Source organism: Canis lupus, chromosome 19, assembly GCF_011100685.1.
Source record: "Canis lupus familiaris isolate Mischka breed German Shepherd chromosome 19, alternate assembly UU_Cfam_GSD_1.0, whole genome shotgun sequence".
Classification (NCBI taxonomy): Eukaryota; Metazoa; Chordata; class Mammalia; order Carnivora; family Canidae; genus Canis; species Canis lupus.
In genome coordinates this window covers 25,491,194-25,497,595 of record NC_049240.1, presented here as the reverse complement: position 1 = coordinate 25,497,595, position 6,402 = coordinate 25,491,194, and positions in this window count along the sequence as shown.

Below are 6,402 nucleotides of genomic sequence, written 5' to 3'. Positions count from 1 at the left end.
CTTATTAAGACCATGAGAACAAGCAAACTTCAAAAGTGACAACAAGCACTTACCACCTAATATAACAACCCAAATAAGAGAGCAGCCAAAACTTAGAAGAAGCCTGAAGTGTCAGTTCAGATGCCTGCCAAAGATCCTTGATGCTGGGGCAATATAGGTTTTATAGAATCTCCAAAATTACAAACCAAAACCATGTCAGGATAGATCTATCCCATGAAGAGAAACTATTAGGGATAGAGCCCCCATTAAATAATAGAAGCAAATAGAAAAAGAACATTCAAATATAATTAGGAATGGAAACAGAGAAGGCATGACTCAAACAATATGAAACTATACTTTTTTTTCTCTTTGTGAAACAACAAAAATGGGATTTTCAGAGAAATAAAGCTATATGTTATCCTGATGCATTTCTTTCTTCAAAGATATGGGAAACTTTAATAGAATGAAAGCACCCCCAGAAATATGTGCCTATAAAGAGAAGCAAGAGAAACTAAAAGAGAGATAAGCAACATATATTGCATTCAGAAAATACTAAAAACCAGGTGATTAAGTAAAGGTTGATTTAAAAAGAGAGGTGATAGAATTTTGAAAAGTTACAAAAAAGAGAAATATACCATTTCAGATATAAATAAGTAACAGAATACAAGGACAACATAAACAAGCATAACATAATTATTTTATGATAGAAGAAATATTTTAAAATTTTTGAAAACAAAGTAGAAACAAAAAGATTTCAAGACAAAAGAATAGATATTGAAAAGAAGCCAGTGAAATCCAACATACATGGATGTGGAGTTCCCAAAGAAGAAAACAGAAGCAATGAATAAAACAATACTAAAAATAGAATTGAAGAAAAATGTTCTGAACTAAGATATTACTTGAACCTATATAATAGAACAGCATGCCAGATACCTGTGGAAATCTGCCCGGAACAGCAAGCACTAAAGCATATTAAACTAAAATTACCGTAACACAAAAAAAAGAAAGCATCTTTTGGCAAATGGCCAAGTAACTTAGAAGAGAAAGAAACTTGTGTGGCAATCAGATTTTTTAATGGCAACATCTTGTATCACAGAATATATAAGATATTCAAGGAAATAAAATATAAGCAAGTGTGTTGATATCCAGTCAAACTGATATTCAAGCATAAAAGTCACAGGCACAGTTTTATTTCTGTACAAAAAATATAGGGAATATTGCTTTAATGATTTTTTTTCTTGAAGAATCTAAAGAATGAACTTCAGACTGGCTGAATGGCTGAAATTACATCATTAACTGAACATAAAATATGCATTTTTCCATGGATGTAATTTATTTTTATAAGGAGTACAATATGCTTTGACAATGAGAATTTAATTTAATCATCAAAAATAAGCAGGAGTGATTGACCAGAATAGTGGAGTGATAACCTCAGTGAATTACTTCCCACAAAAACAATGGGAAAAAAAATAACAAAACAGAATTAACCATTAGACATTTCAGAAGTCTGGAAGTTAATCAAAGCTACAGAAATTTGAAAATCATTTATCTAGGAGAAACTACTGAACCCTGATAACACAGTAGAATATGTGACCTTTTAACTTGGGGCTATACTTATATCCCAGTAGTCTTGCAGCCAACCAAAATGACTGAACGCTTAAATTCCATTAAAAGCTCCATCTTCAGAGCACAAAGAATATGTTGTCTAAACTTCCAGCCTCCAGGAAAATCTCTATTCCCAGGTGGTGTGGCTCTTCAGTTCAACCTAGAGCTCAGCTCATCAGGGAGGATAAAAGCCCTACATTTAGATTATAACCAAAACCATACAAATTCTTGACAGCATTGCAGCTGCCTAAGACTATGACTTGATTTCCTTGTGACAAACAAGTCCAGCCAGGAATATAAAAGGAAATGGTAGAGAATAAAAGAACCATAGAGAACTTAAAAAGCTCTGACATATTCCTGGAGCCAAAGTCTGTGTTCATGCACAAGTCTGTGCACATGCCCAGGAAAAACCTGGTAAAAGACCCACTCTCTTCTGGCTGAACTTGAAGCCCTGCACATGGAGGAACTAAAAGTTAAGTCTGTCTTGTAAACTGTCAAGTTTGAAGGTGTGCCTTCTTACAAAGATCCCCTTGGCAAAGGGAGAAAGATAAACAGGCAGAGCATTTAAGGAAATCAAAAGAATTATAAGAGAATACCATAAACAACTGTATGCCAACAAGTTAAATAATGTGAACAAATTCCTAGAAAGAAACAAACTAGTGAAACTGCATCAAGAAGTAAGGAGTACCCTATATTTCTACTCTATAATAAATAGAAAGATTGAATTAGTTTAAAACTAATTACTTTAAAAGCTTCCTACAGGAAAAGCACAGGCCCATATAGTGAATGAGTCATTTTCAGTGAATTTTACAAAATATTTAAACTATCAACACAAATAATTCATCAACTCTTCATAAAGTAAGAAAAAGGGGATGCCTTTCTAATTTATTTTATGAGGTCAGATTTATTGTGTGTTTTTTTTAAGATTTTATTATTTATTCATGAGAGACATACAGAGAGATGCAGAGACATAGAAAGAGGGTTCTTTCCTCTTCTCCCTGCAGGGAGCCTGATGTGGGACTCGATCCAAGGACCCTGGGATCATACCCTGAGCCAAAAGCAAATGCTCAACCACTGAGCCACCCAGGCATCCTGAGGTCAGTATTATTCTAATACCAAAGTCAGATAAAGATATCACAAGAGAACTACAGACTAATGTCTTATATTAATATATAGGGGCAAAATTACTCAACAAAATACTAACAAACTGAACCCAACAACATAGAAGAGAATTTCTCATGAGAACAATCTGAGATTTATCTCAAGAATTCAGTTGAATTAACATTTCAAAACAAATCAATGCAATATACCATATTAATAAAGGACAGAAACCCAATGGTCATCTCAACTGATACAAAAAAAAAAAAGGCATTTGAAAAAAATACAAAACATTTTACTGACAAAACCATGCAAGAAACTAGGAACAGAAGGAAACTCCCTCAATCTGATCCACAGCATCTAGGAAAGTCCATGGCTAACATCATATTTGATGGAGGAAGACTGAATATTTCCTCACTAAGATCAGGAAAAAGAGAAAGATGTACATTTGCCACTTTTATTCAATGATGCACTGATGGCTCTAGCCAAGGCACTTAGGCAAGATAAAAAAAATCCAACTTGGAAAAGAAGTAAAACTGTATTTCTTTATAGATGCCATGATCCTATATATAAAAAATCCTAAGACAGCCACTAAAACACTATTGGAACTAACAAGTAAGGTTGAAGGATATAAGATCAATATATAAAAATCAATTAGGGGTACCTGGGTGGCATAATCATTTAAGTGTCCAACTCCTGGTTTCAAATTAGGTTGTGATCTCAGCGGAGCCCCATGGGCCTTAGCACTTGGCACAGAGCCTGCTTAAGATTCTCTCTTCTGCCCCTCCCACTATTCCTCTCTCTCTCTCTATCTCTATCTCTCTCTTTCAAATAAATCTTTTAAAAAGATCAACTACACTTTTTATATATTAGCAGTGAATAGTGAAAAGTAAAAATGAATAAAACTTATTCCATTTGTAATAACATCCAAAACAATAAAATACTTAGGGATAAGTTTTAAAGAGTAAGTCCCAGACTTGTATATTGAATATCACAAAACATTGTCGAAAGAGATTTAAAAGATTTAAATAAAGAGAACAGCAGACAATAATAATGTTAAGATGGCCATATTCCCCCAAATTTATCTATAGATTCAAATGCAATGTCTAACAAAATCCCAATCAGTCACTTTACAGAAATTGACAAATGGATACTAAAATTTATATTCAAGGGACTAAAACAGCTAAGCAAAATCTTGAAAAAGAGTAACAAATTTGGAGGATTCATATTGCCTGGTGTCCAAGCTACAGTTATCAAAACAGTGTACTTGCATAAGGACAAATACATAGATCAATGCAATAGAATTGATAACCCCTCTCATTTATGATAATTGATTTTTTTTTACACACATGCCAAGACAATTCAATGTGGACATTGTAGTTTTTTTCAACAAATGGTGATTGGACAACTGAACATCCACATGCAAAAGAATGAAAGTGGACCCCTTCCTCATATCACACATAGTAATTAATTTTTTTTAAGTTTTTTTAATTTTATTTACTTATGATAGTCATCAGAGAGAGAGAGAGAGAGAGAGGCAGAGACACAGGCAGAGGGAGAAGCAGGCTCCATGCACCGGGAGCCCGACGTGGGATTCGATCCCGGGTCTCCAGGATCGCGCCCTGGGCCAAAGGCAGGCGCCAAACCGCTGCGCCACCCAGGGATTCCCAATTTTTTTAAAAAATCACATGCTTAAATGTAAAAGTTAAAACTGTTTAAATTCCTAGAAGAAAACATAGGATTATCATAACATTGGGTTAAGCAATGACTTCTCAAATGTGACACCAAAAGTAAAAGCATTAAAAGAAAAAAAAAGAGGGGGGAATCCCTGGGTGGCTCAGCTGTTTAGTGCTTGACTTCGGCCCAGGGCATGAGCCTAGAGTCCTGGGATCGAGTCCCACATCGGGCTTCCTGCATGGAGTCAGCTTCTCCCTCTCCCTGTGTCTCTGCCTCTGTCTCTGTCTCTGTGTCTCGCATGAATAAATAAATAAAACCTTAAAAAAAGAAAAGAAAGAAAAGCAGAGGGACACCTAGGTGACTCAGTAGTTGAACATTTGTTTTCTTCTCAGGGCGCGATTCTGAGATTCTGAGATTGAGACCCATATCAAGCTCCCTGCGAGGAATCTGCTTCTCCCTGTGCCTATGTCTCTGCCTCTCCCTCTTTCTGTATCTGTCATGAAGAAGTAAATAAAATCTTTTAAAAAATAAAGAAAAGAAAAAACAGATAAATTGGACTTCATGAAAACTAAAAGTTTTTGTTATTCAAAAGACACCATCAAAAAAGTAAAAAGATGTTGCATGGAATAGAAGGAAATATTTACAAATCATGTGTATATGTACACAAAGTGACTTGTTTGAGTCCTTAAAGAACTCTTACAGCTCAATAACAAAAAACAGACAACCCAAATTAAATATAGGCAAGTCATTTCCCTTGTCTCCATCTCCCTTGTTTACATGTCTCCAAAGAGTTCGTACATGTAAAGCCAATACACATGTGAAAATATGCTTGACATCGTCAGTTGTTAGGGAAATTCAAATGAAAACCACAACAAAATACAAGATACCATTTCAGGCCTACTAGGGTGACTTAAAAAATAAATAAATAGAAGCCTGGAATTAACATTCCTCCTCATTTTACTATATGAGCCATATTTCAAAAATAAATATTGATAAAAGAAGTTTCCTGTTTATAAAAATACCCCATCAAATAAAAGATAAATGATAGAGTAGGGATACCGATAACTGGAACCTACAATTAATTAATGGATCTGGCCAATCTTTACCAATGGCTACGAATTCTATAAAAAGAGAGGAAAGCAGACATTCCTAATGGAAATAGCCTACAACTCTAAAAAAGTAGTTTTGTAAAAATAAAATTCAATGTAAATTTAATAAATTCTTTTATTTAAGTACAAATGTATAGCATAGGAAAGACAGAGTACAAAGGAATGTGATAAATGACACCAGATGCCACAGGTTCCAGATGAATTCCATCCATGCTTTAGCTAATAAATCACCTAAGTGCTTTTAAATATTTTCCGGAAATAAAGACCAAAAGTTCCCAAATAATATTTTCAAAACCATCATATTATAGATATGAAAATGTGACAAAAAATAGCACCATGACATCATATGATATATGACACAGACAAAATTCACTAATAAATGTTGCTGTAAATGTCCTAAATAATGTATTAACAAACAATCTTGTAGGACATTAATACAGGAATATATAGCCACCAAATGCTTTGCAAGATATATATCATAGTAGCAGAAAAGACATATGTACTTCTGTAGCTACTGGCCAAAGCATATTCAAAAAAATTCAATACCCATTCTAGATTTTAAAGTGAAAAAAAAAAGTTCTTAATAGAGTACCAATAGATAAAGCTGAAAGCCAGCATTATGTTTGGTGATGAAACACCAAAACACCCTTTTTAAAATCAGGAGTAAAACAAGATTAGCCATTCTCCCCACTATCTTTATTATCATTCTGGAGGTCCTAGACAGCACAAGTAGGCCAGGGAAAGAAATATGAAGCATAAAACTGGAAAAGATTCAAAATTATCATTTTGAATTATTGTCACTTCCCAAAAATTATAGAGCATATCTAGAAACCACATGAAAGCTAGCTGAACACAATTAAGAACTAAAAAGAACCCAGTAAAGTGGTTGATTATAAAATCAACATATAAAATTCAATAGCTCACCACTGTAAAA